The sequence below is a fragment of the Chinchilla lanigera genome, unplaced genomic scaffold, assembly GCF_000276665.1.
Source record: "Chinchilla lanigera isolate Chin_1 unplaced genomic scaffold, ChiLan1.0 scaffold00029, whole genome shotgun sequence".
NCBI classification, from domain to species: domain Eukaryota; kingdom Metazoa; phylum Chordata; class Mammalia; order Rodentia; family Chinchillidae; genus Chinchilla; species Chinchilla lanigera.
In genome coordinates this window covers 14,833,821-14,848,423 of record NW_004955430.1, presented here as the reverse complement: position 1 = coordinate 14,848,423, position 14,603 = coordinate 14,833,821, and positions in this window count along the sequence as shown.

The window sequence follows — 14,603 nt, the reverse complement described above, 5'->3', positions numbered from 1 at the left end:
GTGCAGGTATCTCTTTTGAATGCTGACTTTATTTCCTTTAGCTATATACTCTGGAGTGGTATAGCTGGATCATATGGTAGCTCTAATTTACTTTCTTGAGAAACCTCCATATTGATTTTCACTGTGGTAATACTGACTTACATTCTTACCAACAGTGTGTAAGAGTTTCTTTTTCTATAAATCTTCGTTAGTATTTGTTATATTTTGTTTTTTGACTAGCCATTCTAACTGTGGCACATGGTATCTCATTATACTTTTGATTTATGTTTCTCTGATGGTCAATTATATAGAGCAGTTTTTCATATATTTATTGACCATTTTTATTTCTTCTCTTGAGAAGTGTTTATTGATAGGATTTGTCTATTTTTAAATTGAATTACTTTGGTTGCTAATTTTTGAGTTTTTCATGTATTTTAGAAATAAATTTAAGATTTTCAGGAAGATATTGGAGCCATAAGCAGCAACAAATCAAGCTCTCTAAGATTCAGAATCCAGACACTGGAAAATAATAACTTGGGGATGAAAAGAAGAAGGGAGGTAGATCATCAGATCCAAGGAAGGATATAAAGGAAAAATTGTAGCCCACAGAAAAGTGAAGAGACAGACCACAATGTGGAAAAAAGAGGGGTTGGGAACTTTACTTTCTCCTTGGCTCATGGAGTGAGAGAGGAGGATTGATGCTACAGAGGCATAGTGAAGGTGGGTGACTCCAGAGGGCTTCAGAGAGAAACACATCAATGCATGCTATGCACTACATCAGCTGGTGAATGACTATAGTTCAAGCAACTATTGTGTGCTATGGAGAGGTAGCTTGACCAGACAAGATTTCAGGAAGGGGCCAATTGAACCCAAGATTGAGAACATGCATGAATTTGCTTTGGATTAGGGCTTCAGTGTTGAAATCCCACAGTACATGGGTGAGAGACAACTGCAGAAGACATCCAGGGTCAGGGAGCCAAGGTCAGGCTGGCAAGAGACACACAGAGTTTGTAGGCTGAAAAACTCAGGTTCCAACTCCACACCCAGAGGTCAGGTTCAGCCTGAACATCTGTGGAGTTAAAAGTACTGGAATTGGCACTCTACTCTGTTCCCACTGCAGACTTGCTAGGATCATCCAGCATGAAGCTGGGCTCCTCCGTCTGCCTCCTTTAACTACTAGTGACAGCAGAGAGGCATCCTGAATTGGACATTACCATAAAATTGTAGAACCCAGAAGATAACTGCAGGTTTGAAATCACAGAGACATTGCTTTTCTTTTGTTTTTTATTTTTTCCCCTTTGGGTGCTGATTTTTTTTTTTTTAATGAATGTGAATGTTGTTTTTAGATTTTTAGTTTTTTTAGTTGTTGTTTCTCTTTCTTCCTTCTTTCTTTCTCTATATTGAACCAATTTTCTGAAGCTTGGGTAACATTCATTTGTCCTTCAATTTTCTTCCCAATCTCTTTCTCTTCTTTTAATTGTGTATTTTTTCCTCTGTTTTAAATTTTCTGTACTGAGAGTAAAATCATTTTATTGAGTGGATATTTACTGTATACAATTTTAAAATTTGTTTTAAATTTTGTTATATCACTGTAAATCTTGCATCTATGGTTAAAGATAGCAAATTAACACCTATCAGAGTTTTTTCATTTTCTTGACTCTTTGATGCTATTGTTATTAGTGATTGTATTACTTTAGCTATGGTAACACAGTTGTTGAGATTAGTTGTTCTTCCATGTATGTCAATCCTGAGATTGTCTCTGGGCAATATGCAATAGCATAGTCCAGTACCAAAGAAATGGATGGTAGACCAAACAGGCAGAAACCACTCATCTCTAATAAATTGAAGAGGCAGGATGATGAGACAGACTCAAAAGCCAAAAGTCATCTATGCCTACAAAACGTCTCTGAAAAACAGTCATTTCCTTAATATGTCAGGATACTAGTAATAAAGCTACCTACCACAAGCAATTTACAAGTATCAATGCAGAAAACAGGTAAAAAATGGAAAATGAGAAAAGTCAAAAGCAAGATTCAGATCCAGACTTCCAGCTCACCCAAGGCACATCCAGAAGACACTGAGGTAGAAGAAACCAAAAGCTATGCAGCTGAACTTTCTTAAATTGTAGCAGCAGAAGTGACAGAGCAGATGAATGAGGGTTTAGAAAATAACAAATCAGAAATAGCTACACAGATAACTGAAAAGGCGATGACCATAATAAAGGACATGATTAGTGAATCTAGAGTAGATACAAATAAAAATATAGAGGAGCTTAGGAAAGTGATGGAAACCATGAATTCCCAGTGTAGGAAAGAATTGGATTACATAAAAGATTCAAACATATCTAGGAGATTAAAAACTCTACTGAAAATATATGCAGCAGAATCAACCAATTTGAAGGCAGAATATCTGATCTAAAAGACATGTTTGTGATTAGCAATTAGCAAATAAAAGACTTCTTAAAAATAACAAGGGACCATGAAAAACCAATTAAACAGCTTCTAGGTGATGCAAAGAAGAATAACATAAGATTGATGAGAATCAATGAAAAATTAGAAGATAGCATAAAGGAAAAGTTTTAAAAAACCTTTTCACAAAAGTAGTAGCAGAAAACTTCCCAAGCAAGGAAAAATTTGACATACATGTAAGTGAGGCATATACAACTCCAAATAGCTATGATCAGAAAGAAAAACTATATCAAGGCATATAATAGTCAAACACAAGAATAGAATATTAAAATCTGTTTGAGAAAAGAAATAGAGAGGAAAATCCATCAGAATCACAGCGGATTTCTCAACAGAAATTTTTAAGTCAAGGAGCAAAACATTTAAGCCCTAAAAAAAAAAACAACCCCCAGCTCAGATTTATGTACCCCACAAAATTACTTTCAAGATTGATGGAAAAAATAAGATACTTCCATGACATAGAACAGCTGAAGAAATTAATTACTACTAAACCAGTATTCATAAAAGTTTTGAAAGGTATTGTAGAAAAAGACAATGAAGACAGCAATTCCATGAATCCCAGTAGAATGAATGCACCAGTCAAGGCAAGCAATTAAACAGAACAGAAAGAAAGGGAACCAACAGTAGGAAAATAATATGACAAGGATAAATCAATACATATCAATTATAACCATCAATGTAAATGGTCTCAATTCACCAATCAAAAGAATCAGACTGACAGAATGGATGAAGAAATAAGATACAGCAATATGCTGCATATAAGAAATACATTTGCCTCCAAAAAATTCATAGATTGAATATTAAAGGATAGAAAACAATACTCCATGTAACAGGCATCCAGAAAAAAACCAGGGGTAGCTATTCTATTTGCAGACAAAGTGGATTTCAAGCCAAATCTGATCAGAAGGGATGAACAAGACCACTACATCCTTGTTAAGCAAACAATACAAGAGGAAGAGATAACCATCATAAATATACATGCACAAAATTCCAGCACACCCAACTATATAAGACAAACATTAAAGGAAACTGCTATGGAAATCATTATGGAGATTCCTCAAAAAACTAAAGCTGGAGGTTCCATTTGACCCAGTTATTTCCCTTCTGAGTATCTTTTTGAAAGAGTTAAAAACATCATACCACAGTGATATATGCACACCCATGTTTATAGCAGTAGAATTTTAATAGTTAAATCTTGGAAATAGCCCCGATGCCTATCCATTTAGATAAAGAAGATGTGGAGGTTTTTTTAATATACAGTATAATACTACACTGCCATAAAGGAGGATAAACTTGAGACTTTTTAGGTAGATGGGTACATCTTGAGAACATAATCTTTAAGTGAAATGAGTTAGACATGCATGTTTAAATATCACATTGTTTCTCTTGTATGAGGAAACCCAAAGGATAAATAAGCACCAAAATGAATTATAGATATTGGGAAGTAAGAAGAAAATGTTAAAATGGGAAGAGGGTGGGTGTGGGGAGAGAAGGGAGGAAATAGGGATAAAAAAGAATGGAAAGAAAATAATGGAAACAAAGTTTTGTAAATGGAGAGGGGAAGAAGGATTGAAGGGAAGGGAGGGAATGTGGAAAAATAATTACGATATATTATATACAGGTACAAATTCCCCATAATAGATGTGATAATTAAATATGTCAAAAGTGTATAAATAAAATTAATTTAAAAAAAACCAGCCCCATGTCAATTGTATAGTTGACAGAGATTTTTGTCTTACTATGTAGGTTGACTCTGGACTCTCTTGATTATTTCCTTTGTTGTGCAGAAGCTTTGTAATTTGATGTTATTCCACTTGTTAATTCCCCCATGTTTACCTCTACTAGTTTCATGCCTTACAGAAAAGTCTATCATCTGTTTTGAGTCGATTTTCATATAGGGTGAAAGATAGAACCTAAGTTTTAATCTTCCTATGTAGGTATCCAATTTCCCTAGCAACATTTATTAAAGGAGCTGTCCTTTCCTCAGTCTATATTTTTGGCACCTTTATTGAGAATCATCTAGCTGTATATGTATGGATTTATTTCTTTGTTCCTTTGGTCTATGCATCTGTTTTTCTGCTAGTATTATGCTGTGCTTATTGCTATGCCTCTGTAGTATGTCTTGAAATCCAATATTGTGATGCCTTCAGCTTTGTTTTCTTTTTTCTGCTCAAGATTGCTTTGGATACTCAGGGTCTTTTATGCATCTAACTAAATTTTAGAATTTTTTTCTAGCTCTGTGAATAATGTCACTGATATTTTGATGAGTATTGTGTTAAAGATGTAGATTGCATTGGGTAGTATGGTCATTTTAACAGCATTAATTCTACTTCATGAACTTGAGAGTTCTTTGCATCTTTTAGTATTTCAATTACTTTCTTCAGTGTGCTATAATTTTTATTGATTTACTGCTTCAGTCTCATTACTTGTTATTGGCCTTCACTTCCTTAGTTAAGTGCATTGCTAGTATTTTATTTTATTTTTGGTACTATTGTAAATGGTATTATATTCATAATTTCCTTCTCAGCATACTAATTATTAGTATATAGAAAAGTTACTGGTTTTTGTATGTTAAATTTTTGTCTTGCTACTCTAATGCATTCATTTATCAGTTGTAGTAGTCTTTGAATGGAGTCCTAAATTTTTCTGTATATTGAATCATACCATCTGCAAACAAGGATAATTTGATTTCTTTCTATTTGTACTTTTCTTGTTTCTTTCTTTTTGTTTCTCTTGCTTAAATACTCTGGCTAAAACTTTTAGTACTATTTGAACAAAAGTGGTGAGAGCAAACATACTTGTCTTGCTCCTGACAAAAAATAAGAGAAAGCTTTTAATTTTTCCCCATTAAATTGCCTACAGGTTTGCTATGTATAACCATTCTCATGTTGAGGTACGATCCTTCTGTACATAATTTGTTCTGAGCTTTTATCATGAAGAGATGTTGAATTTTGTCAAAGACTTTTTCTGTATTGAAATAATCATGATTTTTTCCTTCATTCTATTTATGTGGAGTCTTGGTTACTTTTCTCTCCTTGCTGGAACAAAATATATGACACCCGAAATTAAGGAAGGAAAGATTTATTTGGCTCACAGTTTGTGGAGATTTCATTCTGTACTTGGCTGGCTCTAAGGCAGGGTGGCTCATGGCAGAGGGCAGCAGTTCATGGCGGCAGAAGACAGCAAAAGCAACAAGAGCAAAATAGGAGGAGCAGCAGTGGGTAGGAGCAAGCATCTTTCCCTCCTTTATATTGTGCAGGTTTCCTGCCCTAGGGTGGGTGTAGCACTCACAACCATAATCCCAGCATTGGACCATGGATCATAAACTCTAAAAGTCCACCCCATGACTGCATGAGGCTTTGGGGGCACATCCAGACACAAACTGTGACATGTGGTATGCTATGTTTATTGATTTACATATATTGAACTATCCTTCCTTACATCGGATGAAACAAACTAAACTATGGAATGTGATCTTTTAATGTTCTGCTAAATTTAATTTGCTACATTTTGCTGAATTCAACTTGTTAATATTTTATTGGATATTTTTGAATCCATGTTCATCAGGGATATTGTTCTGTAGTTTTCTTTTTTTGTAGTGACTTTTTCAGGTTTTGATAACAGAGTAATGCTGACTTTATAGCAGGAGTTTGGAAGGGTTTCTTCTCTTCCAGTTTTATGGAATAGTTTCAGAAGCACTGGTGTTAGTTCTTTAAACGTTTGGTACAATTCAGCAGTGAAGCTATCTGATCCTTGGCCTTTCTCTTTTTAGGAGACTTTATTACTACTTCAACTTCATTATATGTTATTTGTTTATTCAGTTTCTAAAACCACCTTGGTTCAATTTTAGTAGGTCAGATATGTCTAGAATTTTTTTTTTTGCTCTAGATTTTCCATTTTGTTAGCATGCACTTTTTCAAAATTGTCCCTAATTATTCTATGAATGTCTGTGGTGTGAGTAGTGATGTCTCCTTTTTGTCTCTAGTTTTATTTATTTGGATCTTCTCTCTCTCTCTTTTTTTGCTAGTCTACATAAGGTTTGTCAAAATTATTTATCTTTTCAAAGGACCAATTCTTTGTTTCATTAATCCTTTATATTGTATTTCAGTTTCCATTTATTTCTGCTTTGATCTTTATTATTTATTTCTTACTGCTAATATTTGTTCTTTTTTTAAAGATGTTGAAATGAATTATTTGACTGTATATTTGAAATCTATTTTTTTAATATCTGAATTCCTTTGGTCTAAACTGTTTTCTTAGTAGTACTTTTTCAGTATCCCACAGGTTTTGACATATTTTCTTTCCATTTTAATTTATTTTAATAAATTTTAAAACTCCCCTCTCACTTCTTCAGTGACACACCTTTTGTTCAAAATTGTGTTGTCCAATCTTCATGTATTTGTACAATTTCTGAAATTTCTGTTTTTGTTGGTTTCTGGTTTCATTTCATTGTAATAAAAAGATACCAGATTTCAAGTCTGTTGAATTTGTTAGGACTTGTTTTGTGGGCTAGTATATGGTCTATTCCAGAAAATGTTCCATGTGCTGATGAAAAGAGTGTGTATTCTGTAGCTGTTAGAACACATATTTTGTAAATGTTTGTTAAATCCATGTGATTTTTAGTGTAGTTTAATGCTAATATCTCTTTAATTTGGGGGGAAGTTCCCTTTTTTCTCTCATTTCCTTCCTTTCTTCCTCCACCTCTTAATCCCCTTCCCCTTTGAGAAAAATCTATCTCCCTACTTTCTATTATCTATTTTTATTTTGCTCTTTATTTATGTTTTGGGTTTTTCATATAAGAGAAATCATGTGGTAATGAAGCTTCTGTGTCCAATTTATTTCAGCTAACGTTATGATTTCAGAGGTGCACCCATTTTTTCCTATGAATGACTCATTTACCTTTATGGCACAGTAGTAGTCCATTGTACCACATTATCTGTAATCTGTTCATCATTTTCAAAATTTCGAACTGGTTCCTTTTTTCAAAGTCTCCACCTTTTTGCTGACTTTCTCATTAATATCACAGATTTGCTCTGAAATTTCATTTAACTGTTTACCTCATTCTCTTAGATATAATGGAGCTTTTATAAATATATTTCTTTTGCATTCTTTTAATCTAATCTTTTAATTATTAGGCATTTCATCCTCTTTGATGTCTGTGAACTTTTATTAGAGAGTTATGGTTTTTTATGAGGTGTAATATTACCTTATTTTTCATATTTTTGTGTTATTGTATTGATATTAATGCCCCCAGTTACAGTGGTAGAATAGCTGTTTACCCTACCACTTTTATAGGATGGTTTTCTAGTAAGCAGCTTTCTCCTGAAGATATGCCTTGGGATACTGGTTTGTTATGAATGTGGAATTTATTTCCAGCTTAGCATGATAGTGTAATCTCCCTGTAGCTTCTTTGGCTATGATTAGTGATTTGGGGTATAGTTCAGTACATTCTGTATCAGAGTCAGAGGGACCCACTCTCTGTTTGGGTCACTCAGGAGTGAGAACACTCTAGCAGTTCAAGCAGATGTGGTGTAGGCAGAAGATTGTGTGAGATGTTCTCTGTGTGCCTTTCTCTACAATAGGAGTGGTGGTCCTATTGGGTGATGTGGGGGTGGTTTCTTCAGAAGTGTTGGTGTTCGGTTCTGTTACTTAAAAGGCACCAGCTACACCAGTAGTGGTGAGGGTCTTTAAGCACTTGTCTTCTGGTTCACAGGAAGTGAGGGCAGGAATCACAGTACTCCTTTTGTGTCAGTCACATGCATTCTTCTCAAAAGTGTGTGAACACACAAGATACTGGAGCAACTGATATATGGGATTATATGGGGGTAGTGGCAGCAAGCACTATGTTGTTTCCCTGTGCTCCTATTGTGGGATTGCCTGCCCAGAATGAGAACACCAGACCTCTACCTGTGCATAACTAGGGGCTGCTCAATGGCTGGGAACTTTTCCCTCTGGTTCTTTCAGTTATGGTGCTCTGGAGTGATCACATATACACAAATCTGCCCACACATGGGCACACACATACTGCAGGGAGACTGTGAAGGATTCCTGGATAATGTACTGTATGTGTAGAGGATGCCATTGGCCATGCCAATCTGGGTCTAATTGTCATGGATGCCAGAAATGTATACCTTTGTATCCTTATTGTCATTTTTAGGAGAAAAAACCCCACCTTCTACAGACCTCAGTTCTTCAGCTTTCACAGGAAAGGCTGATACAGCTGATCATTTGATTTCTTTGGTAAGAATAGTGAGAGACAGGGTATTTTAGCAGGTTGAGCATTCCATATTTGGTATTCAAGCAGGGAAATCCTAGTCCCATCTTTGAAACAATATTATTCTAAAAGAGAACTGGTTATGGTAGTATTTGTTTTCTACATCGTTACCTTGCTAGCATATCCATCTGAACTATAGAACACCAGGGCCTCTGTCAGATTCCCTTTTGGTTTTCTTACAATGTTTTCTATCTTTATTAACTTTGTGGATAGTTAAAACTCTTCCCCTTTTTGCGTATGAGTTTGACTTTTATTATCTCTCCACCTCAGTTACCCTGGTAAAGCTGAAGACCTTTGATTAGCAAATTCTCTCTGGCCTGGGAGGACTGTATAAATCATAAGTACTTTGTAGTGAAGGTTTCAAACTCCTCTATGAGTTACCATTCTTATATGTGGACATGTATCTTTCAGGAAACCTGGAAGTGATGGATTCTGTGGGTGTAGATTTCAGGCTAGGGTGCATTCTGTATGTACCTGATGTGGGTCTCATCTATTCATATACAAATAATTAGACTTCTCTGAGGACTCCTATATGGACAGTATGCCTGAAGCTGTCCTTTTGACAAACTGTGGCTTTTGTCTATAGTCATATAGATGGATGCCAAAGGTCAAATGTGATAGTCTTGTTACTCTCCGTGTTAAATTTCAGGAGATCTTTCGTGGGTGTTGAAGATTTAGTGTTCTTCCCCAAGGTCCAGTAGCAGAGAACGTGAGGTATCCTCTGACCTGAGGGGAGACATAGATGCTCTCTCTGGCTGCATCTTTGTGTTTGGGGATGAGTCATCATGTCTGAGATGTCCACTAGAGACTAGGAGACAGGATGTCTGTTCACCTTAGAATTTCAGACCATGGTACTGGGACACCTACAAAAGTACCCACAGACCATAACTTGTCCAGTTGTAACATCCCTTGTCTAATTAGTACTAAGTGGATGGAAAGGAGTTTTCTGGGAAAACCTAGGAAGGATGATTATGTTGCTGATAGTACTGGACAAAGGTAACTCTTCTTTGATTAAACCCAAAGAGCATTCACAATATGGGACTCTCAGGAACCCCAAGACCAGACATAGGAAAACACTGGAGAAGTAAATGGGAGCTTATGGCTCATCTCAGGCAGGCCTCTAACCACAGGAGTATATTCCTTTGTGGAATCTAGAGATTCTGTACTCTCATGAATACCTGCCCCTTCCCTGGTGAGTGTGCGTGAATCTGGACCATTCAGTTCAAATCTGAGGCAGTTACCCGAGGACTCTGTCTTCATCTTGTGGCTCTGACTCAGTTTGCGTTGGCTTTGGTCTCAGAATTATTAAAGGAAGAGGCAAAGATAGCCACAGTCACTGCAGGCTTCCATCTAAGCAGCTCAGTAACCACAGGGCAGAGAGCATGCTCTTTACCTCTGTTCCAGCCACTGCCCTGGCTTGGGAACTGTGGGTTTCCTAAACAACCAGGGTCTGGTCTGATGAAAGCTCTCATGTGGCCACATAGGAACAGGCAGCTCGGAACATTTGAAACTCAGCCTAGACTGGTGAAGATTGGTTTCCTAGAGGAGAATTAAGAGAAGCTGCGATCTTAGGAAGGGAAAAGAAATTCTGAGAAGGCTAAACAATAGATTTCTACTACAGTATCCTTGAGCACTAGGAAGTAAGAGAAAAATCAGTTACCTTTCCCTCATTTATTGTTTGCTGATAAGCTATAAGCCACTGAAAGATCTAAAGTCAGAGAAGAGAAGAGTGAAAACAAGGGCTGAAGCATAGAAATATCTAATATGTGAGGTGGGTACAGGTAAAACAGATATATGAGAAATTATAGTTAGGATAGAGAGTGACAAATGCCATGATGTAGGCATAAATATAGAGCCTGTAAAGATCATCAGTGATCATAGCAACTCGAAAAACAGTAGAGAAGGACTTTGACATTGACTCACATCAGTACAGCCGAGCACCTCAAACTGTCTTGTGTATGCCGTACCAGTCATCTGGGGATTTTGTTGAAATGTGGGTTCTGAGTCATGGGGTGGGGCAGGGGCTGAGACTCAGCATTTCTAACAGGCTCCCAGTGTCTCTGCTGCTGCTTCAGGGACCTTGTCTGGAGCAGGAAGGCATTAGAGGGTTATGTCACTGCACAGTTTGTAGCCACCTCCTGTTCTTAAAGCAGAGGTGTGAGCAGCTGCCTTCCAGAGAGGTTCCAGTAGCAGCATGATGACATTCTAGTGCCCCAAAAGATAGGAGAAAGCTTGCTGGAGAGTTCTGTTCTAGGTGATTAGGCTTAGTGGGGCAGGTTGTGTGACCCTGGAATGCTAATACTGGCAGTTGCTCTTCGTGCTGTGGCAGCATTCGCAAAAGCACATTATGTTGCTAAATGCGTTACACACAGTGAGATAATCACAGGCCTACACTGCCAACAGGCAGCTCCCACTGGAATGAATTTGGAGAGGGAGAGTATTAAAAAGTAGCCAAACTGCAGAATAATATGTAACCAGAAGTATTTTCAAATTGGGCCATAAAAGAGGTATGTTTGCGAAAGTTAATATTTAAGTGTATGCTCTGACTGTGTTGGGCAGACTCGCTAGATGACTGAGAATACCATCTCTCCTCATGCTTCAGTTTTCCCCCAGGCTGTGTTAGAAAAATATTGATTTTTCTCCTAGATTTGTTAAGCAGCAGATTCAACAATAAGTTTTAACTTGCTGACTTGAATTTTCATAGCATGATCATCACCAAACACAGTTTATAGCGTGGAACCTAATTGTAGTCTAAATTGGCTCTTTCTGTTACATTGGAAGAATAAACGGTAGTTCTCCTTGACATATTTGAGGGCCAAATGTTCACACACAGAACTAAAATGAAGAATAAAATAAAAATTATAGAAAAGAATGCTCTGGGAATTCGGGACATACTGCACTTAGGAGGTAGCTTTTATTCAGGAAGTCGTTGGTCATTTTGATTTCAAAGGCAGAAATCAGAATTTATGACATAGACCAATATACATAGAAAAGAGTTTGGTAGCATTTTAAGTACTCTATAGCAGCTCATAGGTATAGAAAGGAATTGAAGGCATGCACAAGCACTAGGTTAACTGTTTTTTACTTTTTACCTTAGTCAAATGATAAACATAGTGCAACTGGCAAAATAAACATTAGATGGCTCAGATGAACGAATAAGCATAAAAGCAAGCAAGCAACAAATATGCTGAGCCATCGTTCACCTGATCTTTTCTACATCTGTCCACCTTTCTAGGAGCGCCATGGTAGAGGTGGGGATGGAGAGGGAAGTTATTCCATAGCTTGGTGCTTCATTCTGCTTACATGCCTATCTGTCCCTGGCACTAGAGTGTAGTGAGGAGGCTGAGTGACTTTGAGAAAAGTGATTTTTCACAACTCAAAGGCTTGAATTCCAAGCTCTGATCTTTTACTTACGATGGGCTGATACTGATGGGCTCATCTCTCTTCCTTATGATTTTTTTCATTCAATGGAAATAAAAAGGCAAAGCTCTCTCAGTGTTTATATTCCACAAATATAACTTGCAAATGCTTTGCAAATAAGATTAAGAAAATGAGTTGGCATCTGGTCTTTGTAACTACACAACTTACATTTCTTAAGGAGGTCTGTCCTGACCATAATAATTAATATCAAATGGAACCACCTTCCCTATTTCACTGCTATCCTGATTTCCCTGATTCTGGGCTATTTTTCCATAGTATTTTTCATATTTTCCCATAATTTGTCATTGACTAATTGACTAATTATTAACTACTTATTGACTAATTAACTACTTATTGACTAATGCCTTCTTCTATAATGTTAGCTCGACAGAAGTAGAAAAGTTTTGTTCATCCTACATGCCTAGATGAGTGCTTGGGCCTTATTAGATCTTCAAGAAGAGAATAAATGAATAATTTATGTATATGTATGTTTAGAATAAGTCCATTTTCATTTTTTAAACTAGGTTGAGATTAAGTAGGAATACAACTATCTGAACATTAAGCATAGTATGTATATTTTTTTGCAACTGATAAATTTCTATTGTTATTATGGAAAAAATAACTTGATAATAGCATTCCATGTGTTCATTTGACGATACCAAAAAATTTCATTCCCATGTAGATGAATTAAGTTTTTCTAAATTCATTTAAATCAGAGTTCTTCAACTTTGGTATCAATGACATTTTGGGCTGGATGATTCTTTGTTGTAGGGATAGTTTTGTGAAATGTTTAGCAACATATTTGGCCTTAACCTAATAAGGACCAATGTCATTCTCCCTCTCTTTGTAATGACAGTGGAAAATTTCTCCAAATATTGTCAAGTATCTCTGGGTCAGAATGACTTAGTTAAACCAATCAATTTAATTTAAACAGACTCACCAGCTCTCAAAGGTTTATCTTTAATCATTAAAGACAGAATAGTTATCTTTTATCAAATATTTAAATCATAGGTAGAATAATAGCCCCTCAAAAGTTCATGCTTTAATCCTGGAAACACAAGACAGAAAGGATTTTGCAGATGTGATGAAGATTAGGGACTTTGATATGGGGAGATTATTCTCAATTATCTGGTTGAGCCCAGTGTAATCACATGAGACTTTAAAAGCAGAGAGCCCTGTTAGCTGTGGGAATGATGTAGTCTTAGAGAGGCATCAGGGAAATGTTATGTGACAAAGATTCGACACTTAGTTGTTGGCTTTAAAAATAGAGAAACGAGGGCCATGAGCTGAGGAATGTAATGGCCTCTAGAAGGTGGGACTGGCCTTTGGTTGATAGCCAGCAGAAAAACGGGGACCTTAGTCTGACAACCACAAGGAACTCAGTTCTGCCAGCAACCCAAACGAGCAAGGAATAAATCCTTCCTTAGATCAACAGAAAAGAACAGCCTGCTGACATCATGATTTTAACCTGGTGAGACCTGTGTTGGACTTCTGACCTACAAAATTATTTAGATAAATTTGTGATAAACAACTGATTTTGTGGCAATTTGTTATGGCAATGATAGGATTTATCATGCTGAGATGTTTAAATATGTTACTCTACCATCCTATTTTATAGGTGTTCTGGGCTGAATTTTGTCTATATATGTGTATATATATGTCTATATATATATATATATATATATATATACACATATATTCAACTCTTAACATCCAGTGTCTCAGAATATGACTGTATTTGGAGGCATCTTTAAGGAGATAAGTAAATTTCCTTGAGATAATTAGATGGGTCCTAACATTCAATATGACTAGGGTTATTATCTACAGACCAAGGAGGAGGCTTTCTTTTTTTTTTTTTTTTTGGTTTTTCTCTGGTACCGGGAACCGAACTCACGACCTTGCGCTTGCCAGGCAGGCGCTTTTGCCGCTGAGCTAAATCCCCAGCCCCAAGGAGGAGGCTTTCAAAAGGTGCTAACCCTATGGACTTCTGGCTTTCAGAACTGTAGGAAAAATACTTCTACTGTTTGTGTCACTGTACCAGTCAGTGTTTTACTAGAGAAACAGATATAACACAAGATATACAAATGTGTAAGAAATTACAAGATTGGCTTATAATGGTTAGCTGCAGAGTTGGAGGAGAAAACATGCAGAGGGTGTCCATGCACTGGAGCCCTAAGGATTCAGTCCAAAGTCTGGAGTTCACTACAATGTCCTGGACAAGTCCATATCAGGAAGCTGATGGGTCTGTGACAGAAGGTGAAAGAGTCTATGATAGAAAGCTAAACTGATTGCTGGAAGGCTGAAGGATCTGAGGCAGAAGCCAAAGGATCTGCACTAGAAGCTAAGAGATGACCTCCAAGCTAAAGGTGAAGACTGGAGCTCCTTCAAAGAACAGAAGCAAGTCTGTCCTTCTGTGTTTCCCCTTTATAACATCAAGGTGACTAGCTGCCTTGGAGTGGGTCCTT